The sequence below is a fragment of the Somniosus microcephalus genome, chromosome 10 (genome assembly GCF_052327205.1).
Source record: "Somniosus microcephalus isolate GS21.2 chromosome 10, FLI_Smic_1.0, whole genome shotgun sequence".
NCBI lineage: Eukaryota > Metazoa > Chordata > Chondrichthyes > Squaliformes > Somniosidae > Somniosus > Somniosus microcephalus.
This window is the reverse complement of record NC_140996.1, coordinates 10,971,195-10,995,938: the sequence shown is the minus strand read 5'-3', so window position 1 is coordinate 10,995,938 and position 24,744 is coordinate 10,971,195. Positions and strand designations below refer to the sequence as shown.

The following is a 24,744-nucleotide window of genomic DNA, read 5'->3' as shown; positions in this document are numbered from 1 at the left end:
AAACAGGTTAGTCAGGAAAACATTACATCAAAGAACAAATGAGGTGGGGTCACAAGGGGTCAAATGTTGCAGACGCTGGGGTCTGTATGAAAAACAAAAAACAGACAAAAAAACATTTTTTTTGCTGGAAATCACAGCAGGTCCGGCCGCACCTGTGTAGAGAGAACAAGCCAATGATGACCCGAGTCTGGGTGACCCTACGTCAGGTGGGGTTTCATGTAGCGTGACATGAATCCAAGATCTCGGTTGAGGCCGTCCTCATGAGTGCGGAACTTGGCTATCAGTTTCTGCTCTACGATTTTGCGTTGTCGTGTGTCAGGACACAGCAGACCAGCTACGAGACACCGCCAAACAGATGAGGCAATGGAACTACACTGCCTACATGCACACCAAGAACAGGAAGCTTGAGAAACTCGGCATCACCACCAGCAGCAACCAAGCCTACCCCGGTACCACGGTTGAAACCACAGGGAAGTCCATCGTCAACTTGTCCGACCACACCCTTCAACCAGACGAAATTGAAGTTCTCAGCCAAGGGCTCAATTTCTGCCCCACCACCAAAATGGACCCCATCAGTCTCGCGGCAGACACAGAGGAATTCATCAGGAGAATGAGGCTCCGGGAATTCTTCCACAAATCGCAAGATGTCAGCAGCGAACCCAATGAGACAACCAATGATCCGGAACAGCAGACAGAGGGATCCGCAGTGCAGCAACCGAAGAAGAGTCAAATTGGACCCCTCCGGTGGGTCGCTGCCCTAAGCTTGACATGTATGCTCAAGCTGTCAGGAGATGCATCAACGCCAGATTCATCAGCCGCACTCACAAGACAGTCCAGAATGTCACCCGAGCACAACGCAACGCCATCCACGCTCTTGAGACCAACCGCAACATCGTCATCAAACCATTAGACAAAGGAGGAGCCATCATCATACAGAACAGAACGGACTATTGCAAAGAAGCATACCGACAACTGGACAACCAGGAACACTACAGACAGTTACCCGCAGATCCGACCAAAGAACATACCCGCCAACTCAACAGACTGATCAAGACCTTCGATCCAGACCTTCAAAGCATCCTACGTGCTCTCATCCCACATACTCACCGCGTGGGAGACTTCTACTGCCTCCCAAAGATACACAAAGCCAACACACCCGGACGTCCTATCGTATCAGGCAACAGAACCCTGTGCGAGAACCTCTCTGGATACGTCGAGGGCATCCTGAAACCCATCATACAGGGAACCCCCAGCTTCTATCGCGACACTACAGACTTCTTACAGAAACTCAGCACCCACGGACCAGTTGAACCAGGAACACTGCTCGCCACGATGGATGTCTCGGCACTCTGCACCAGTATCCCCCACAATGACGGCATCGCTGCGACAGCCTCAGTACTCAACACCAACAACTGCCAATCACCAGACGCCATCCTACAACTCATCCGCTTCATCCTTGACCACAATGTCTTCACCTTCGACAACCAGTTCTTTACCCAAACACACGGAACAGCCATGGGGACCAAATTTGCACCCCAATACGCCAACATCTTCATGCACAAGTTCGAGCAAGACTTCTTCACTGCACAGGACCTCCAACCAACGCTATACACCAGATACATCGACGACATTTTCTTCCTATGGACCCACGGCGAAGAATCACTGAAAAGACTACACGATAACATCAACAAGTTCCATCCCACCATCAAACTCACCATGGACTACTCCTCAGAATCGGTTTCATTCTTGGACACACGAATCTCCATCAAAGACAGACACCTCAGCACTTCACTCTACCACAAGCCCACGGACAACCTCAGGATGCTCCACTTCTCCAGCTTCCACCCTAACCACGTTAAAGAAGCCATCCCCTATGGACAAGCCCTGCGAATACACAGGATCTGCTCAGACGAGGAGGAACGCGATGGACACCTACAGACGCTGAAAGACGCCCTCGTAAGAATGGGATATGACGCTCGACTCGTCGATCGACAGTTCCGACGGACCACAGCGAAAAATCACATAGACCTCCTCAGAAGACAAACATGGGACACAAACAACAGAGTACCCTTCGTCGTCCAGTACTTCCCCGGAGCGGAGAAACTACGCCATGCTCTTCGCAGCCTTCAACGTGTCATCGATGACGACGAACACCTCGCTAAGGCCATCCCCACGCCTCCACTACTCGCCTTCAAACAGCCGCCTAACCTCAAACAGACCATCGTTCGCAGCAAATTACCCAGCTTTCAGAAGAACGACCACGACACCACACAACCCTGCCACGGCAACCTCTGCAAGACATGCCAGATCATCAACACAGATACCATCATCACACGTGAGGACACCACCCACCAGGTACATGGTACATACTCATGTGACTCGGCCAACGTTGTCTACCTCATACGTTGCAGGAAAGGATGCCCCGGAGCATGGTACATCGGCGAGACCATGCCGACACTGCGACAATGGATGAACGGACACCGCGCAACAATCGCCAGGCAGGAGTGTTCCCTCCCAGTCGGGGAACACTTCAGCAGTCAAGGACATTCAGCCTCCGATCTTCGGGTAAGCATTCTCCAAGGCGGCCTTCGAGACACACGACAACGCAAAATCATAGAGCAGAAACTGATAGCCAAGTTCCGCACTCATGAGGACGGCCTCAACCGAGATCTTGGGTTCATGTCATGCTACATGTAACCCCACCTGACGTAGGGTCACCCAGACTCAAGTCGTCGTTGGCTTGTTCTCTCTACTCGGATGCGGCCGGACCTGCTGTGATTTCCAGCAAAAAAAATGTTTTTTTGTCTGTTTTTTGTTTTTCATACAGACCCCAGCGTCTGCAACATTTGACCGCTTGTGACCCCACCTCATTGTTCTTTGATGTAATGTTTTCCTGACTAACCTGTTTGGACACCATTCACACCTTTGATTGCTGTGATTATCTCTGCCGAGGTGTGATAAATGGCAGTTAGAAAGATTACCTGTAATCATCTGGCATTATTCTCTGACTATATAAGTTGTGTCTTTATGCATCTCTCCACTTCACCTGATGAAGGAGCAGCGCTCCAAAAGCTTGTGATTTCAAATAAAACTGTTGGACTATAACCTGGTGTTGTGTGACTTCTTACATTTGTCCACCCCAGTCCAACACCGGCATCTCCACACCATTCCTACATTACAACAGTGACCACACTTCAAAAAAAAGTCCTTCATTGGCTGTAAAGCGCTTTATGATATCCTGAGGTCGTGAAAGGCGCTACTGAAATGCAAGTCTTCAGACCTGAACGATTGATTGAATGTTCCTCTGTTCACCAGTAAGTTGTGTTGTTGAGCTGGGCGGCGCTTCTGCTGTTCCAAGTCTGGTGGGGATGGCGCTGTTCTTCATGCACACACTCAATCCGTAAATGTGAAGCTCACATCTCTGAGCAGTTGGGACATGGCGACCTGGAGCCCGTCTTTCTCCGTCTCCTTTTCCACCGCCACACTTTGAACATCTGAAGCCCCCTCTCTGAGCAGCCCTGACCCTCTTCCCCCTGTCCCTCAAACCCAAGAGCGTCTTGCAGTCCTTAGTGAGGGGGGGCAAGAAAGAAAGAAAGAAGGAAGGATCCAGGAACAGAGCCCAGAGGAGAGGATTGCAATTGCCGAGGTGAGCTTGGATTTGAACTGGGGGGGGAGGAAGCACACACACCCTGGGGTAGGGACTTGTTGGAGGAGCTGGTCATTGGGGTTGAGCTGGACCTGGGGCTCAGGGTAGGGGCTAAGTGGGGCTCACAGACCCGGGGCTGGAGGTGACCCCACCAGCGCGGAGTGTTGGATGTTCCTCTCCCTCCCCATTTACTCCCAGTATCTGCCGCGGACCCCCCCCCAACAATTCTTTTTGTTTCGGCCTGAGCGCAACAAAAAAGCTCTACCTTTGATCCTTGTCATGTGTGGAGCTGAAGGTTGGGATTGTTTTACCTCTCATTTAAAAAAATAAGTAATTGGGGTTCAGGAAATTAACTCAAAAAGTTTTTAATTGTAAATGTAAAGAATTCCCCTCCTCCCCAACCCCAGCTTTCGTGGTTAAGGATTGCTTCCTCCCCCGTTCCCTTTTCTGGATCAAGTTTCAGTGGGAATGAGGTTGGTTATTCGTCCAAATGTTTAAAGGATTGTAAATGTTTCCAGGTCCTATTGGTCTTTCTGTGGCACTTTGATCAGTTCCAGTGTCATAAAAAGAGGATAGCCCTGTGTGTGTGTGTGTTTTTTTTAATATATAATGAAAGTGTTTTAAGAGGTAAAACTCGCTTTGAACTGCGCTTGAACCGACCCTGCAGAAACAAGGTTAGATCTCATGGGGTGATAGACCAGAAAAATACGAATCCAGAGAAATCGGAACTAGGAGGCTAGGAATCTACTTATCTGTCCATACCTTTTTTTTAAAAAAAGAGACTATTTATCTTTAGACAGACTGTGTTTTTCTGCTTGGGAACATTCCCTGTGCAATATTTGCAAACCATTAGTGCCATATGTTTGCATATCAAGTGTGCAAGAAATAACCATAAAAATCAGATGGCAATTGTTAAGTGCATTTAATGCTTTTTTCCCTGTAGTACAATTAATATTTTTTGTCGGATTTCTGTTGGGGTTCTGATAGGCTTGAGATGCAAATGATGCACCTCATTCCTAAGTGCATATGTTACGTCAACTTTTGAAATCACGTGGTTGATTTGGAACCTTTTGTTACTGTCATTCATTCATGTTATTAAGGTAATTGTGTTTTATTAGATGAGTGATTAGCTTAGTCTTTGTTACCTCTAGACTTGACTATTCCAATGCACTCCTGGCTGGCCTCCTACACTCCACCCTACGTAATACTTGAGGTGATCTAAAACTCGGCTGCCCGTGTCCTAACTCGCACCAAGTCCCGTTCGCCCATCACGCCCTGTGCTCGCTGACCCACATTGGCTCCCGGTTGAACAGCGCCTCGATTTCAAAATTCTCATCAATTCAAATCTCTCCATGGCCTCGCCCCTCCCTATCTCTCTAATCTCCTTCAGCCCCACAACTCCGCCACCCCCCCCCCCATGAGATATCTGCGCTCCTCTAATTCTGCCCTCTTGAGCGTCCCTGATTATAATCGCTCAACCATTGGCGGCCGTGCCTTCAGCTGCCTGGACCCCATGTTCTGGAATTCCCTCCCTAAACCTCTCCACCTCTCTTTCCTCCTTTTAAGACACTCCTTAAAACCCACCTCCTCCACCTGTCCTAATATCTCCTTGTGGCTCAGTGTGAAATTTTATTTGTTAATACTCCTGTGCAGCGCCTTGGGATGTTTTACTACGTTAAAGGCACTATATAAATACAAGTTGTTGGTTGCATACCTTAATAATGTACGTAAAAACAGAAATGGTTTGGAAACACATAACAGGCCTATCAGGTTTGAGCTATAGATCCTTCAACTCTGTTCTGACTTAAGGTCTAAACTAAAACATTAATCTGCCACATCCCTTTACAGATGCAGGTAGACCCGCGATATAATTGTATTTTTATCTCGGATTTTCAGCACTTGTTTGTTTTAAACCACTGAATTCTAAGTGCCAGTTGTAAATTTGTTCTGTAATCTTTCCTAAACACCACACAACTAAGAACATAAGAAATAGGAGCAGGAGTCGGCCATTTGACCCTTCGAGCCTGCCCCACCATTCAGTAAAATCATGGCTGACCTTCTACCTCATCTCCACTTTCCTGCACTATCCCCATATCCCTTGATTCCCTTAATATTGAAAAATCTTATCGATTTCTGTCTTGAATATACTCAACGACTGAGCCTCCACAGCCCTCTGGGATAGAAAATTCCCAAGATTCACCACCCTCTGAGTGAAGAAATTTCTCCTCATCTCAGTCCTCAATGGCCGACCCCTTATTCTGAGACTGTGACCCCTGGTTCTAGACTCCCCAGCCAGGGGAAACATCCTCTCAACATCTACCCTGTCAAGCCCTGTAAAAATTTTGTATGTTTCAATGAGATCACCTCTCATTCTTCTAAACTCTGGAGAATATAGGCCTAGTCTACTCACTCTCTCCTCATAGGACAATCCCCCCATCCCAGGAACCAGTCTGGTGAACCTTCGTTGCACTCCCTCTATGGCAAGTATATCCTTCCTTAGGTAAGGAGACCAAAACTGCGCACAATACTCCAGGTGTGGTCTCACCAGGGCGCTATATAATCGCAGTAAGTACTGGCAGAATAAACTTGCTTTGCTCTGTACCAGTTTCACTTGTCTATTGACGCACAATCAACCTAATAAAGTGAATGAATTACAGTAAGAGGTTCAGAATCAGCGATGTGATTGCAAAAGTTGGCGTAACATATGTGTAGTGTCCGCGTATCAGTAACACACGGACTGCAGGAGAACAATAATAACAGGTGTTTACTGAACAGAGGGTATGCTTAAACTGAAAGTACAGAAGCCTGCTATGGCTTTATATACAGGTGTGGTCACTGCCGGTACTACAGTATAAAATCAGTTCTCTCTTAAAGGTACATACACAACAATATGTACTTAAGAATGAGGCACATATTTGCATATTCACAGAATCACAGAATCACAGAAACCCCACAGTGCAGATAGAGGCCATTTCAGCCCATCGAGCCTGCACCGACACATATCCCACCCGATCCCCGTAACCCCTGCACCAACACATATCCCACCCTATCCCCGTAACCCCACGTATTTAATCCCCCTAACACTAAGGGTCAATTTATCATAGCCAATCAACCTAACCTGCACATCTTTGGACTGTGGGAGGAAACCGGAGCACCCGGAGAAAACCCACGCAAACACGGGGAGAATGTGCAAACTCCACACAGACAGTCACCCGAGGCCGGATTCGAACCCGGGTCCCTGGCGCTGTGAGGCAACAGTGCTAACCACTATGCCACCGTGCCGCCGGTGCCTCTTATTCGAACCCCAGCAGAGATCCAACATAAATATAATTGTATCAGTGGACAAAAAAAGATAGCATTAAATGCACTGGTGAACTTACGGAAATGAGGGACAGTTGTGAGGGTTAGCGTATCAGACACTCCCTACCCCACCTGGAGCCATTTACCCGCCCGGGAGAGCTGAAAAAACACAGATCAACACCCAGGCCAATTAGGGGAGGGGAAACATAGAAGATAGGAGCAGGAGTAGGCCATTCGGCCCCTCGAGCCTGCTCCGCCATTCAGTGAGATCATGGCTGATCATCCAAATTCAGTACCCTGTCCCTGCTTTCGCCCCATATCCCTTTAGCCTTAAGAAATATATCCAACTCCTTCTTGAATATATTTAATGAATTGGCCTCTACTGCCTTCTGTGGTAGAGAATTCCACAGGTTCACCACTCTCTGGGTGAAGAAATTCCTCCTCATCTCTGTCCTAAATGGCTTACCCCTTATCTTTAGACTGTGACCCCTGGTTCTGGACTCCCGACCATCGGGAACATCCTTCCTGCATCTAGTCTGTCTAGTCCTGTTAGAATTTTATAAGTTTCAATGAGATCCCCTCTCATTCATCTAAACTCCAGCGAGTATAAGCCCAATCGACCCAATCTCTCCTCATACGTCATTCCTGCCATCCCAGGTATCAGCCTGGTGAATCTTCGCTGCACTCCTTCCATGGCAAGAACATCCTTCCTCAGATAAGGCGACCAAAACTGCACACAATACGCAAGATGTGGTCTCACCAAGGCCCTGTACAACGGTAGCAAGACATACTTGTTCCTGTACTCAAACCCTCTCGCTACGAATGCCAACATACCATTTGCCTTCTTAACCGCCTGCTGCACCTGCATGCTTACCTTCAGCGACTGGTGCACAAGGACTGGAAAAACTGGAAAACTCTTGCCCAACCCCCACCCCCCCTTAGGTGATCTAAGCTAGTCCAGGGGACAACATTGGGCCTGATTTACATTACTGAATACTTGCCTCTTGTACGAGGTGATCTCCGCTCCAGCCAGAAGCAGGTCCAGCTCTCGAAGGAGTGCAGTGAATCAGCGTTCACAGCAGGAGCCCGGCAGCCTGTTCCGCAGGCCCACTAATCTCTGGGCAAAGGCGATCTGCCCAGCACCCAACTGTCCTTAGATAACTAAAAGTAGCGACGCAGGTTAATAAGGCCCTGAAAAAAGCTAACAAAGCCCTGGGGTTCATTCCTAGAGAGATAGCGTTGAAATGCAGGGAAGTTACGTTAAACTTGTATAGAACCTTGGTCAGACCACACTCGGAGTACTGTGAACAGTTCTGGTCTCCATATTATAAAAAGAGTATAGAAGCACTGGAGAAAGGTACATCCTCTCAGTTCTGGTATCATCCTTGTAAATCTTCACTAACAGGAAAGATTGAACAGGCGGGGGCTCTTTTCTCTAGAAAAGAGAAGGCTGTGGGGTGACCTGATAGAGGTCTTTAAAATTATGAAAGGGTTTGATCGGGTAGACGCAGAGAGGATGTTTCTACTTGTGGGAGAGACCAAAACTAGAGGCCATAAATATAAGATGGTCACTAATAAATCCAATCGGGAATTCAGGAGAAACTTCTTTACCCAGAGAGAGGTGAGAATGTGGAACTCGCTGCCACAGGGAGTGGTTGAGGCGAAGAGCAGAGATACATTTAAGGGGAAGCTCAATAAACACATGAAGGAGAAAGGAATAGAAGGGTATGCTGATGGTGTTAGATGAAGAGGGTCGGGAGGAGGCTCGTGTGGAGCATAAACACCGGCACGGACCAGTTGGGCCGAATGGCCTGTTCCTCTGCTGTACATTCTATATAACGTGTATGCGTAATCCCTTGGCCTCCCTAAACCTATTCAGTTGAGATAATTGGTCCACATAGACACAATCTAGTCCCTTCATAATTTTATAAACCTCTATCAAATCACTCCCAAGCCTGCACTCCTGTGAAGTATGGGGACCCAGCTCATTGAGTCGATCTGGGTAGCTATTGTCATCTGCATGAGCTCTGCCTTTTATGGGTATTTCTTGCACACTGCTCGACATGTCTCCAAATATTGTGCAGGGAATATTAATGCCTTAATTTAAATGTCCCACCACAGTTTTCTTAATGAGCAGAGTATATTGTGCTAATAATGGTACATTTCTGGATTTATTGCTGAAGATTCATAATTCTTAAGCACGGTGAGCTGTTGAGTATATCCCACAAGTGCAATAAACTACTAATGAGCTAATTCTTGACAATATGCTATGGGCATTAATGATATAAAGCATCAATAATGGAAGACATTCTAATTAAATAGAGGATGGCAGAAACAGAAAGTGACTAGCAGGCAGAAATCTTATAAAGGAGTCTCGATGTCATAAACTGTGAGAGCATTACCATCAAAAACCTGATTTGAGATCACCATCGCATTTAAAAAAAATATGTATACCACAAAATTCATGACATAGTTTTATTGCCTTTGGGGCTGTTATTTTACTCTTCAAATAGCTTAGTGGGTACATTTACCATAGATGATACTGAGTCATTTGGACAAGAAGGTTTCGGGTTTGATCTGTCTGCTCTGAATTAGAAACATAGAAAAATAGGAGCAGGAGTCGGCCATACGGCCCTTCGAGCCTGCTCCGCCATTCAATATGATCATGGCTGATCCTCTATCTCAATACCATATTCCCGCTCTCTCCCCATACACCTTGAAGCCTTTTGTGTCTAGAAATCTATCTACAGGAAACTTTCTGGTATCCGGCACTGACGGGACCGAGCTGGTGCCGGTCGATCAACACTGCCGGAGAAACCAGCGCTAATGTTAAAACATACGGAGCTCAGAGCTCCGTCTGAAGCAACAAACCCTTAGCAACAGCCTCAAAACAGTCGGCGCAGCTTGCAAGCGTCTCTGTAGCTAAGCAACAGCTTCAGCTAGATGCTTGCAGAGCCACGAATGGAGAAAAAAAGCAACAAAAAGTTATCTGAACCGACTCCTGCATTTTGCCCGTGGATAGAGCATTCCGGAGATTTAACCTCCGTTTAAACGAAAGTTTCCTGTATCTCCTTCTTAAGTGACTTGGCCTCCACAGCCTTCTGTGGTAGAGAATTCCACAGGTTCACCACCCTCTGAGTGAAGAAATTTCTCCTCATCTCAGTCCTAAATGTCCTATCCCATATCCTGAGACTGTGACCCCTCGTTCTCAACCCCCCTCAAAGCCAAGGGAAACATCCTCCCTGCATCCAGTCTGTCTAGCCCTGTCAGAATTTTACACGTTTCAATGAGATCCCCTCTCATTCTTCTAAACTCTAGTGAATACAGGCCTAGTCGACCCAATCTCTCCTCATACGACAGTCCTGCCATCCCAGGAATCAGTCTGGTGAACCTTCGCTGCACTCCCTCTATGGCAAGTACAGGAAACTCTCTTTTACCCGGCACCTAAATATCTGGAAATCTTTCTTAACCGGCAAAATTCAGGAGTAGGTTCAGGTAAGTTTTACTGTATATTAGTGGCCGTGTAACCGGGGTTCCTGGATCTGTGGCCGTGTAACCGGGACTCCTGCACAAGTGCCGGGTAACCGGGGCTCCTGCACCTGTGGCCGTGTACGGGGCTCTCGTACCTTGGTAAGTATACCTCTCTGTAATCCGGACTTTTTGATCAACCGGTCCCGTCGGTGCCGGATTTAAAAAAAAAAAGAGTTTCCTGTATTTCCTTTCTTAGGTAAGGAGACCAAAACTGCACAAAACTGGATGAGATGTTAAACCGAGGCCCCGTCTGCTCTCTCAGGTGGACGTAAAAGATCCCATGGCACTATTTCGAAGAAGAGCAGGGGGAGTTATCACCGATGTCCTGGGCCAATATTGATCCCTCAATCAACATCACTAAAAAAAAATGGATAATCTGGTCATTATTGCATTGCTGTTTGTGGGAGCTTGCTGTGTGCAAATTGTCGCTGTTGCGTTTCCAACAATACAGCAATGATGACATTTGTACTCTGTTGGGTGTAAAGCCCTTTGGGACATCCTGAGGTCATGAAAGGCGCTATAGAAATGCAAGTCTGTCTTTATGTGTAGATATCCGTTAAGGTTAGATTCAGACTTGGCTATCATGCTCTCTGCTCAAGTAGCCCGCCCACTGTCCCAAACAACAACAACTTGCATTTATATAGCGCCTTTAATGTAGCAAAACGTCCCCAGGTGCTCCACAGGAGCGATTATCAAACAAAATTTGACACCGAGCCACACCAAGCCATATTAGGACAGGTGAGGTAGGTTTTAAGGAACGTCTTAAAGGAGGAAAGAGGTCGAGAGGCGGAGAGGTTTAGGGAGGGAATTCTAGAGTTTAGGGCCCAGGCAGCTGAAGGCACGGCCGCCAGTGGTGGGGTGATTAAAATCGGGGATGCGCAAGAGGCCAAAATTGGAGGAGCGCAGAGATCTGGGAGGGTTGTCGGGTATGCAGGAGGTTACAGAGATAGGGAAGGATTTGAAAACAAGGATGAGAATTTTAAAATCGAGGCGTTGCCAGACTGGCAGAGTGTTCGCTGAACTACTCGGGGGAGAAATTCGGTATCGCCCCGCTTGGGGCGCCATTATCGGCCGTGCGCAAAGATTAGCGCCTGGCGCTAATTATCGCCTCCAACGGCAAACTTGGCTTCTATCGCCCCTGGAGGTGATTGGAGCGCTAAATCAGGCGCTACACATCTCTTAAAGCGCTAACGCCGAGGAGCGAGGCGCTACCTCAGAGCGCTGGCGAAGCTCATGTGATGTCAGCCAGCAATGGAACACAGACACACTGGCGCCAGCCAGTTCTTAAAGGGGAGGGTCGATCTTGCTCTCCATCCACACCCTGCTCATTGCAGCCTTGAATCTCAGCCTGGAGTGACCTGTACATCAAATCTGCTGGAAAGAACAATGGAGAGGCCCAGGGAAAGAGCTCAGAGTGCAGCCCCCACAGTCTCTTCTAAATCGATACAAGGAAGGTCAAATCAAGATGAACCTGCAAAGTGCTGCTCAGTACCCAAAACTCCTTCACACAGCGTTGAATCTCTCCAGAAGTCTCTCTCTCTCTCTCTCTCTCTCTCTCTCTCTCAGAATGTGCGTTGCAAAAATGTCGCCGATTTAAAAAAAGGCAGGAAGTGGCCGCCTTTAAATAGCGCTCCCCCAGCCCCTTCCCGACTGCAAAACGTTCCCCTCTACCTGTGGCAGGTGGAAAGGCAGGGGGCGCCACTCAATATCCGGTCCGGGGCGCTACAGGGGCGTTGCACGCTCGACTGGCGCCACGATCTACGGGAGCAGGAGATCGTGGCGGTAGTGTTTAGCGCCACCGCAAAATGTCTGGTCAATTTCGCGAGCGGCGCAAAAATCGCCGCGCCCAGGCGCTAGTTGCTTTGCGCCCCGTTAGCGCGCTCTTAGGGCATTAACGGGAGGCGCTAATCAACCGAATTTCCCCCCCCCCCCCCTAGAATCTGTGCCTTTTTGAGAGAAGAGGAGGGGGGGGGGCGGGTAAAGAAGGAAGAAAGTTGGAAAAGTAAACAATTGCGGTGCAATCTTTGCCAGCTTACCAAGGGTCAGGCATGACGCCGCCCCAGGACACCAGTTAATATCCATCCGCTTTGAAATTTCAGCCCATGCAGCATCTCTATTTCTCGCACATAATCTAATTAATAATCTGCATTTCCATTGGCTGGCTGACCCCAGGTGCTGTTTGAGAGCCACGTGTGCAATAGTAGTTCTGTTTCATCAGTGTGAAATATCAACTCGGGAGACTGTGAAAATACGCAGCAAGGTCTGTAGGGTCAAAGTGATAAAGCAGGTGGCTCGTTTCCCAAGTCGCCGTATCCAAAGAGTGGAAACGAGTCAATTTAACTTCATCAGTTGTCTGATTCTATGCCCCGAGATCGCAATGATTGAAAAACCAGGATCACAAGTGGCAGCATCTGGCATTCCAAGTATGGCAATAATTTCCATTGCACAACAAAGGTACATTGACTCAGATTAGACGGGTCGGCAACCAATGGATACCCATTTAAGATAATTGGCAAAAGAACCAGAGGGGGAGGTGAGGAGCAATTTTTTTTTTACGCAGCGAGTTGTTGTGATCCGGAACACGCTGTCTGAAAGGGCGGTGGAAGCAGATTCAATAGTGACTTTCAAAAAGCAATTGGATATACACTCGAAGGGGAAAAAATTTCCGGAGCCGTGGGGACAGACCTGGGGGTGGGGGGGGTGGGATTAATTGAATCGCTCTTTCAAAGAGCTAGCACAGGCACGATGGGACGAATGGCCTCCTCCTGTGCGGTATCGCTCTGAGTCTACGTAGCTGGACTCTGTGCAAGCCGAGGAGGTGTATATGTTCAGCACTATGATTCACAAAATATCTCGAGCTGTGCCAGATTGATTCTCATAATAACCAAGTCATATATTATTGAAACGATAATTAGAGCATTCAGATGCATTAGTCTAGGAATGGTATCGTGCCTCAGTTAAATGTGCACTCGGTGTCTTGTACTGTAATGAGCATGAACATCACACTGGATGCAGTCCAGCTCAGCGAGGCAATAAACAGAAGACTAAAAACACACGTACTGTTGTTCTTCTGCAAAGTACATGAAATACAAAAAGTTAGCATGCAGGTACAGCAAGTAATCAGGAAGGCAAATGGAATGTTAGCCTTTATTGCAAGGGGGATGGAGTATAAAAGTAGGGAAGTCTTGCTACAACTGTACAGGGCGTTGGTGAGACCACACCTGGAGTACTGCATACAGTTTTGGTCTCCATATTTAAGGAAGGATATACTTGCATTGGAGGCGGTGCAGAGAAGGTTCACTAGGTTGGTTCCTGGGATGAAGAGATTGACGTATGACGAAAGGTTGAGCAGGTTGGGCCTATACTCTCTGGAGTTTAGAAGAATGAGAGGTGATCTCATTGAAACATATAAGATTCTGAGGGGGATCGACAGGGTAGATGCAGGGAGGATGTTTCCCCTCGTGGGGGAATCTAGAACTAGGGGCATAGTTTCAGAATAAGGGGTCGCCCATTTAAAACGGAGATGAGGAGGAATTTCTTCTCTGAGGGTCGTGAATCTTTGGAATTCTCCTCCCCGGAGAGCTGTGGAGGCGGAGTCATTGAATATATTCAAGGCGGAGATTGACGGACATTTGAACTACAGGGGAGTCGAGGGGTATGGGGAGGGAGCGGGAAAGTGGAGTTGAGGCCAAGATCGGATCAGCCATGATCTTATTGAATGGCGGAGCAGGCTCGAGGGGCCGAATGGCCGACTCCTGCTCCTGTTTGTTATGTTAAAGTCGGAATGGTAATGGCCAAATCAGCTTCATGCACAATATTATATAGAAATTTGCAGCATAGAATCCAGGTATATGCTGCTGCATGTGCACATCCAGTCCACTGTGCTCGCTGACCTACCTTGGCCTCCGGATCCAACAAAGCCTCAGTTTCTAAAATGCTCATCCTTGTTTTTCAAATCCCTCCAGGGCCTCGCCCCTCCCTGTCTCTGTGACCTCCTCCAGCTCGACAACCAGTAGCTCCCTGCGAGCCACACTTCGTTCTGCGCGGCCCCATGAAATTTCTGCGCATGCGCCGCACCTACAATGGGGAAAAAGCCAGTGAGCGGCCTGGGTGCGGGACCTTTCCCATTACTGTGTGGCCACACAGCTTAGAGGGAACATTGCCTACGACCCTCCCAGATCTCGGCGCTCCTCCAATTCCGGGCTCTTGTTCATCCCCGATTTTCACTCCACCATTGGCGGCCGTGCCTTCAGTTGTCTAGACCCTAAGCTCTGGAATTCCCTCCCTCAACCTCTCCGCCTCTCTCTTCTCCTTTAAGACGCTCCTTAAAACCGACCTCTTTGACCAGGCTTTTGGTCGCCTGCCCTAATATCACCTCTCGTGGCTCGGGGTCAAATTTTGTCTGATTTACGCTCCTGTGAAGCGCCTCGGGACGTTTTACTACGTTAAAGGCGCTATATAAATGCAGGTTGTTGTTGACTGCACAAGCTAATCAATTCCTAAATGGGCAATTCAAATTGTTTTAACTCACATTTTCTCTCCTGGTGGCGCTGACCTTTGCTGAGGAGCAGCCTCCTTCTGCTATCTTGCCCAAGTGACCACTTTCACATGTGAACCTAGACATTGGTGTTTCGGGAGGAAATTTGGCTATGAAGGCATCACAGCTAAGGCAGTTGAATCTTTATCCAGTGCCCCCCAAACACACCTTTCCAGCTGGCGCCTTTGGATAACGATCAGGAATATTTATCTGGTTAATTCCATCCTCCACCGCCTCTCTCCAGCCCAGGGGTACTGAGGGGAATTATCGTATTCGAAGTGCTACTTGACTGACATTAACTAATTCCAAACAGATCAGGAATTGAACCTGCGACTGTTTATCAATATGGCTGCGTGCGAGAAGGGGCATTGCCTTTATTTACCCTTTCCGGGGAAAGGGGTTAGTAATTAAAACTTTGTGAGTGCAGTATATAATTGTAAAAATGTGCAATAGCATTTCTTCTTAAAAATCGGTTGACGCAGCATGTTAAGAATTCTCTGGTGTTGAGGTGTGGGCGATTATAAAAGTTCTTGCTCACAGTTCCCTGTGAGGTCCTGAACTCAACTGTGCTGTCGAGGCACAGTGTGGAGCTAAGAACCTCCTCAGAGAGAGAGGGATCAGAGGGAATTGTCTGCTCCTGCTTGTGTCCTTTCAGCTGGTTCACGTTTAAAAAAAAATCATTTATGGGATGTGGGCGTCGTTGGCAAGGCCCAGCATTTATTGCCCATCCCTAGTTATCCTTGAGAAGGTGGTGGTGAGCCGCCGCCTTGAACCGCTGCAGTCCGTGTGGTGAAGGTGCTCCCACAGTGCTGTTAGGGAGGGAGTTCCAGGATTTTGACCCAGCGACGATGAAGGATCATCGGCCGATATATTTCCAAGTCAGGATGGTGTGTGACTTGGAGGGGAACTTGGAGGTGGTGGTGTTCCCATGCGCCTGCTGCCCTTGTCCTTCGAGGTGGAAGAGGTCACGGGTTTGGGAGGTGCTGCCGAAGAAGCCTTGGCGAGTTGCTGCAATGCATCTTGTAGATGGTACACACTGCAGCCACGGTGTGCCGGTGGTGGAGGGAGTGAATGTTTAAGGTGGTGGATGGGGTGCCAATCAAGCGGGCTGCTTTGTCCTGGATGGTGTCGAGCTTCTTGAGTGTTGTTGGAGCTGCACTCATCCAGGCAAGTGGAGAGTATTGAAAGAGGCACTGAAGCAATCAACCTCCCATCCTCTTTACCGAGGAATGGCGCATGATGTAGAAAGACTAGAGGCAAACTGAATGAATGCTTTTTTTTAAGGGAAGGGTATAAATATATAATACAGATGCATTTAAGGGGAAGCTAGATAAGCATACGAGGGAGAAGGGAATAGAGGGTTATGCTGATAGAGTTAGATGAGGAAGAATGGGAGGAGGTTCAAGTGGAGCATGGACTGGTTGGGCCGAATGGCCTGATTCTGTGCTGTATATTCTATGTAATTCTAGGTAAAGGAAGTACTTTAGTCCTAAACTGCTTTGCACATTTCCCAGTGGTGACACCAAACAAACTGGAAACAGTTAACAGAATGAAGGGCCTCAAGAGAAGGAGAAATTAGTGGCAAAAATGGAGTCCTACAATCCTTGAAGAGGACTATACTCATTTGTTTCTTGGGACCTATGATCTGTGGTGACTTAGAGGGGTAAAAACATATGGCCAAATTGTGTGGTCCTTAGTTTTGTTTTTTATATCGGACAATCGTCAACTTTAAATCCCAGCTCTTTGACCAAGCTTTTGGTCACCTGTCCTAATATCTCTTTATGTGGCTCGGTGACAAATTCTGTTTGATAATCGCTCCTGTGAAGTGCCTTGGGACATTAAAGGCGCTATATAAATGCAAGTTGTTGTTGCTGGGATCTCTGCGCTCCTCCAATTCTGGCCTCTTGAGCATCCCCGATTTCCATCGCTCCACCATTTGGCGGCCGTGCCTTCAGCTGCCTGGGCCTTAAGCTCTGGAATTCCCTCCCTAAACCTCTCCGCCTCGCTCTCCTCCTTTTAAGTCGCTCCTTAAAACCTACCTCTTTGACCAAGCCTTTGGCCACCTGCCCTAATATCTCCTTACGTTTGGAATTCTCTACCCCAGAGGGCTGTGGAGGCTCAGTCGTTGAGTATATTCAAGGCTGAGATCGATAGATTTTTGGATACTAAGAGAATCAAGGGATATGGGGATGTGGCGGGAAAGTGGAGTTGAGGTCGAAGATCAGCCATGATCTTACCGAATGGTGGAGCAGGCTCGAGGGGCCGAATGGCCGACTCCTGCCCCTATTTCTTATGTTCTTATGTGGCTCAGTGTCAAATTTTATTTGATAATCGCTCCTGTGAAGCGCCTTGGGAAGTTTTACTACATTAAAGGCGCTGTATAAATGCAACTTGTTGTTGTTTATTCACAGATTATGGGTTAACGGCTTTTGAGAAAAGCAAAAGTTTTGACATTTGATTATAACCGAAATCCAGAGTGAATCTAATGTCAATAGCATTACTGTAAAAAGTTCACAATTCTTCTATTCCACTCTTCTTCTGCGATACGGTTCCACAGGTACATGTTGCACCTGTGCCACATCACCCAGGTAACGTTTCCTCAGTTGTGAGCTCTGCTGGGCTCTTTGACCAGCATGAAAGTGGTGGCAACCACAAACCAACTGGGATTGCATCTTCTTCCGCACCCCCCCCCCCCCCCAGTGTCCGTACATCTCTACTTCCCAGCAAGGGTCAAAGGATAGTGCTGTACAAAGCCCTGGTTAGACCACACCTGGAGCACTCGGAGCAATTCTGGGCACCGAACCTTAGAAGATAGGAGCAGGAGTAGGCCATTCGGCCCCTCGAGCCTGCTCCGCCATTCAATGACATCATGGCTGATCATCCAAACTCAGTACCCTGTCCCTGCCTTCTCCCCATATCCCTTGATCCCTTTAGCCGTAAGAAATATAGAAACATAGAAGATAGGAAGGCTTTGGAGGGAGTGCAGCGTAATGATACCCGGAATCACCGGAATCATCAATGATAATCACCAGAATGATACCCGGACTGCAAGGGTTAAATTACAAGGAGAGGTTACACAAACGAGGGTTGTATTCCCTGGAATTTATAAGGTTAAGGGGTGATTTGATCGAAGTTTTCAAGATATTAAGGGGAACAGATATATATGGTAGATAGAGAGAAACTATTTCCGCTGGTTGGGGAGTCTAGGACTAGGGGGCATAGTCTAAAAATTAGAGCCAGACCTTTCAGGAGTGAAATTAGGAAACACTTCTACACACAAAGGGTGGTAGAAGTTTGGAACTCTCTTCCGCAAATGGCAATTGATGCTAGATCAATTAATTTTAAATCGGAGATTGATAGCTTTCTGTTTACCAAAGGTATTAAGGGATATGGGCCAAAGGCGGGTATATGGAGTTAGGTCGCAGATCAGCCATGATCTCACTGAATGGTGGAACAGGCTCGAGGGGCTGAATGGCCTCCTCCTGTTCCTATGTTCCATTGTCAGGTCAGCGAATCCAGAGTCCCCTTTCAGTACTCCAGGGGTGTTGAGGAAAACTGTGTTGACTTCCTGCCACTCTAAGCTCGATCACTCACTTGACACAGACCAGGATCCAGTTTGGAGCCTCCCTGCTCTGTATAGTTTAGCACCATCGCAGATGGTGCACTACTCACTGAGTTACAGCGGATCCATTACTTGTTCTTTCTTAAATCACAAACTCTGCTTCTTGAAGAGCTCATAAAAATTGCTAAGTTTGAGATTCCTATTTCAACATAAAACACTGAAATGTTTGTTATTTATTACTTTTAGCAGATAATAAACAAGTTATGAGCCTAAGCTTTTATTACCAGAAACCTTGGCCAACTTGTCATGTGATATTTTTCTTCATTTGAAGTACAAAAATGCCCGTATATTTCAATTAAAAAAAAAAAGAAGTGGCCTGTTGCTGACTGGGGATTTTTTTATTCATTCATTCATGGGATGTGGGCGTCGCTGGCAAAGCCAGCATTTATTGCCCATCCCGAATTGCCCTTGAGAAGGTGGTGGTGAGCCGCCTTCTTGACAACTGAGTGACCTGCTGGGCCATCTCAGAGGGCAGTTGAGAGTCAACCACATTGCTGTGGGCCTGGAGTCACATATCGGCCAGACCGGGTAAAGGCGGCGGATTTCCTTCCCTAAAGGACATCAGTGAACCAGATGGGTTTTTACGACAATCCGGTAGTTTCATGGTCACCATTGCTGACACTAGCTTTTTATTCCAGATTTATTTAATTAACTGAATTTAAAATTCTCCGTACAATGTGGTTCAATGCAGCTGAGAGATGTCTTGGGAGGAATGGGAGGAAAACTGGTACCAGGGGAGGAAGAGGAGAGAGTCTGTTTTGATACATGCTTCTGTATATTTGCTTAAAGGAGTATTGGAGGAGTTTCAAGTCTGTGGCAAATTTATGAAATGTATTCTACTCAAATATATAAATCTGCAATAACTTCCAGCAATTAATGGACACCTCGGCCGGAATCTTACTGGCGCTGCGAGCTTGGAGACGTGTCCGCCGTCAGTGGCAGTGATTGACAGTGGGGGCGGAGTCCGCTCTGAACCCGCCTCCTTGTTAATTTCTCAAGTGCCGGCTCCGCCTGCGGTTTGCAGTCCCAGCACTAAGCGACGGGTCAGGCAATCGAGATACTTAAGAAGCGGCTTAAAGGTATTAAAGCAGCATTTTGCCAGGTCCGAACGATTTTTCCATGTTTTGTATGAGGTTCCCGGCGCTCGGGGATCACGTCAGGTAAGTGTGTCGGGTTCTCAATGACTCTCCGTTGCTGTGAATAGTTGACAGCTGCAAAAATGGTATAAAAGCTACCATTTCACAGCTGTTCAATTTCCAATCTTAGAGGCTGGAGCCTTCAGGATTTGGAATACACTTTTTGGCTTTATGGAGGTTTGAAGTGTTTGGAGCAAACTCTCTATCCAGTGTCACCTCCTTGGAGCAACCTCTCTCACCATTGACAGATCGCTTCTGTCATCTCAACCTCACCTGCCATCTATTCCATCAGCATCGGTGCCCTTGAAACACTCTCACCTTGGTCCTCAGAATCACACCACGATCAGCCCCAACACCTGCAGCACCAGGCACACCATCAGCGCCAACAACAACACCAACCTTCTCCGCAATCACCTGATGCTGCACAGGACAGAGGGCATCAGCACCTGCCCACATTGCTGCCCGGGAGGCCAGGGATGGCCTCACCATGGCCTCATTTACTTCACTTGACGCTGTACACCCTGGCTGCCACATGATGCGCCAGGTTGGCACCACCCCACACCAGCAGCATAAAGCATCCCTACAATGACCAAGCCATTCCTTGCACACTCATCACCATTGCCGGGGGTACCGTTATGTCTCACCATTCACTGCAACTCACTAAGCCACCTCCAAAGGTGCACCAGATCTGTCCAAGAATGCAAAGTGTTGAAAATAATGATTTTAATGTTTGACAACACATTAACAGAAACTTTACATGAACATTGGCTAAAACACCCAACTGCCTACCCTTGAGTGCTGTTAGTTTGTATGATTGGACTAGGATGAGGGTGAATGTGAGGGGTGGCTAGTGAAATGGGGAAGTGATAATGTAGATAGAGAGGGATGGGTGGAGGTGCAAGGTAAGTTGGTGTGAGTAAGGATGTGCAGGAGTAGGGTAGGGAAGGCAGAGTGATGGGGATGTGATGAGTGACACAGCAGGATGAGGTTGAGTGTGGCTTTGCAGTAACGTTTTGTGATCATTGAAAGGTTTGCGCCACTGCAGCCTGGTCCTCCTGACCACATCCCTGCTTGTGCCCTCCTGTGCAATGTGCGACCAGGCTGCGTTGGTCTCCTGGGGAGGTCTCTTCCGCCCATTGGAAGGGAAGAGAACCTCCCTGCGTGCTGTGACTCCCTTTAAGTTCCTCGGAGTCCACATCACGGAAGACCTCTCCTGGTCCCTCAATACCTCCTCTCTGGTGAAGAAGGCCCAGCAGCGCCTATATTTCCTAAGGAGGCTGAAGGGATGTAACCAGTCACCCCTGATCCTCTCTAACTTTTACCGCTGCACAATAGAGAGCATCCTGACGAACTGTATCACAGTATGGTATGGCAGCTGTAGCTCCTATGACCGGAAAGCCCTGCAGCGGGTAGTCAAAACTGCCCAACGCATTACTGGCACCCGGCTACCGACCATAGAGCACATATACCAGAAACGCTGTTTACGGAGGTCACGGTCCATCATCAAAGACCCTACCCACCCCAGCCACAGTCTGTTCGCCCTCCTACCATCTGGGAGACGCTACAGATGCATTCGCACCCGAACGACCAGATTTAGGAACAGCTTCTTTCCCGGGGCTGTCATCCTACTGAACTCCACAAATAAACTCTAAAGCCTGCACATCTGCCAATGCACTTTATTATGGTTATGTTTATGTTAATGTATTACAAGCCAAATGAATGTTGACTGTTTACATGTCTTAATCTAAATGTACACTCTCGGGAGCTGCAAGCCTACATTTCGTTGTACTGCACTTGTGCACTAACAATGACAATAAAAGTTGATTATGATATGATATTATTATCTGCTTCATATCCCTTCGCATGGGAGAGCTTGGGTGCAGTCCTGCACCTTTGTGCAGCCACCTCAGTGCTGCAGAACACTGACAGCACAACTGTCAAAATGAATGTGGACATGGCCCCTTTAAGGAAACCGGCTGAGGACGTATATAAACACGATTACTGAACACAATAAGCTTCAGTCACTTACCTAAAAATTGTGACTATTTCCAAGGTTTTGAGCATTATATACTATGGTTCCACATTGAGAAATGTGACCCACTTCCTTTTTAATTGGCCGGGAGCCTTGCAGGGCGAGCTTAACCAGCCCAATCAGGGCAAAATCATGTCGGAGGCTGGGATCGACGCCGCTGCGGTGTCGGGACTCGCCGAGGACACCGCCGGCCCCGGACCCGCCGAGGTTGGTAAAATCCAGCCCCTCGTGTCCGTATTGCTCGAAAGAAAGAAAGACTTGCCTTTCTATAGCGCCTTTCACGTTTCAAAGTGCTTTTACAGCCAATGAAGTAATTTTTTTTGAAGTGTGGTCACTGTTTGTAAGGTGGGAAACACGGCAGCCAATTTGTGCACAGAAAGCTCCCACAACAGCAACGCGATAATAACCGGATAACCTGGGGGTTTTTTTTTGGTGAGGTTGGTCGTGGGACAAATATTGGCCCAAGACACTGGGGCGAACTCCCCTGCTCCTCTTCGAAATAATGCCATGGGATCTTTTATGTCCACCTGATTTGAATTAGAGCCTTGGGACATTTCACTACGTTGAAGGCACTGTATAAATCAGACTAATTTACTGACACATCAGCGCATTCATCTGCAAAATGCTGACTTCTCATTTAAACCAGTGCTACCTTTCATGCAGCGTTTTCAAGGTGTGAGTCGAGGTAGTCGGCCTCCTCCAAGGGCACCGTCTGACGCTCGAATGTGCATGAGAGCGGTCCCAGCTCTGTCTCTTCACCCCCATCATAGAATCATACAGTGCGTTGTATTTTGTCTGTTGGCGAAGGTCACCAGACTGACTTCTGTGCATCACACTCTCACATTTATACTATTCTTTGCCTCCACTTTCCTGCAGTCCCAGTGGATGCTGATTTCAAATCAAAAATCAAATCAAATCAACTTTTATTGTCATTGTTAGTGCACAAGTGCAGTACAACGAAATGTAGGCTTGCAGCTCCCGAGAGTGTACATTTAGATTAAGACATTTAAACATTCCACATACATTTGGCTTGTAATACATTAACATAAACATAACCATAATAAAGCGCTTTGGCAGATGTGCAGGCTTTAGAGTTTATTTGTGGAGTTCAGTAGGATGACAGCCCTGGGAAAGAAGCTGTTCCTAAATCTGGTCGTACGGGTGCGAATGCATCTGTAGCGTCTCCCAGATGGTAGGAGGGCGAACAGACTATGGCTGGGGTGGGTAGGGTCTTTGATGATGGACCGTGACCTCCGTAAACAGCGTTTCTGGTATATGTGCTCTATGGTCGGTAGCCGGGTGCCGGTAATGCGTTGGGCAGTTTTGACTACCCGCTGCAGGGCTTTCCGGTCATAGGAGCTACAGCTGCCATACCATACTGTGATACAGTTCGTCAGGATGCTCTCTATTGTGCAGCGGTAAAAGTTAGAGAGGATCAGGGGTGACAGGTTACATCCCTTCAGCCCCCTTAGGAAATATAGGCGCTGCTGGGCCTTCTTCACCAGAGCGGTCCCAGCTCTGTCTCTTCACCCCCATCATAGAATCATACAGTGCGTTGTATTTTGTCTGTTGGCGAAGGTCACCAGACTGACTTCTGTGCATCACACTCTCACATTTATACTATTCTTTGCCTCCACTTTCCTGCAGTCCCATTGGATGCTGATTTGAGAAAAAAAGAGAGAAAGAAGGCAAACTCGCCAATTTCTGAATTAGTGCCCACCTGGTTTATAGGACAGTGGAGGCAAATTTGCTGGTCGCACAGAAGGAGGCCATTCGGCCCATCGTGCCTGTGCTGGCCCTCTGAAGGAGCGATTCAGTTAGTCCCGCTCCCCCCCTGCTCTTTCCCCACAGCGCTATAAAATTTTTCCTTTTCAAATCTAGATCCAATTCCCTTTTGAAAGTTACTATTGAATCTGCTTCCACCGCCCTTTCAGGCAGCGCGTTCCAGATCACAACAACTCGCTGCGTAAAAAACATTCTCCTCATCTCCCCTCTGGTTCTTTTGCCAAATATATTAAATCTGTGTCCTCTGGTTATCGACCCTCCTGCCAGTGGAAACAGTTTCTCCCGATTTACTCCCTATTTTCACGTCCGGTGGTCGTGAAAGGCGCTATATAAATGCAACTCTTTTTAATCAAAACCCTTCATAATTTTGAACCCCTCTGTCAAATCTCCCCTTAACCTTCTCCGCTCCAAGGAGAACAATTCCAGCTTCTCTCGTCTCTCCACATAACTGAAACCCCTCAACCCTGCTACATTACAACAGTGACTCCACTTCAAAAGTACTTCATTGGCTGTAAAGCACTTTGAGACGTCCGGTGGTCGTGAAAGGCGCTATAGAAATGCAAGTCTGTCTTTCATTCTGGTAAATAATTGGGACAGTTGGGTGAAGTTTGAGATTTAGACAGTCAAAGTGAGGGCAACGTGTGCATGGGCCACCCAGCAAGATATGAACATACTTGCCCAGCCAACCAAGGACTCCCTACATTGTACTCTATTTTGGGTAGGATATTGACCTGTGACCTCGTATTTATACAGAGACCTATCCTCAGTCACTTTGTGCATTGGGAGTGGGGTGGGGAAGGGGTGGGGGATGGTTGGGGAAGGTATTGAGTTACTCATCCGACGACTCCTTCTACAACTCTTAACAGGTGCTTATTTTTACCCTCCTGTTTGCGGATCTCCCATTTCTCCGAGGTGGGCAGCTGCAATAGGAAGAGGGATAAGCACGACGAGACAATCTGGATACAATTGGAGCAAATAACTCCACACCGTTGGCACTACACTGAGAACTTGCAACAGGTTCAAATCCTGAAGCACAAGTTTGACTGCGGTTATGAGGGACCATCGACTGTGTTGACATTCCAGAACCCACATAGCATCGTCTGCACGGTACTGAAAGAAAAAAGGGATTGAGTGAGTGGAGACCAAACACACAAC

The 24,744-nt window shown here is 47.6% G+C and overlaps 1 protein-coding gene across 3 annotated transcripts in view; it reads left to right on the top strand.

Annotated features, from left to right (window-relative positions):
• The first annotated feature begins 3,359 nt into the window (after positions 1–3,359).
• Positions 3,360–24,744, top strand: part of farp1 (FERM, RhoGEF (ARHGEF) and pleckstrin domain protein 1 (chondrocyte-derived)) — a 372,795-nt gene continuing 351,410 nt past the window's right edge. For 2 of the 3 annotated variants that reach the window (XM_085998433.1, XM_085998432.1), the window contains exon 1: positions 3,360–3,646. The gene's annotated coding sequence lies outside the window, so the exon portion shown is untranslated. The remainder of the gene's footprint in view (positions 3,647–24,744) is intronic. The other variant, XM_085998434.1, reaches the window with a different exon arrangement.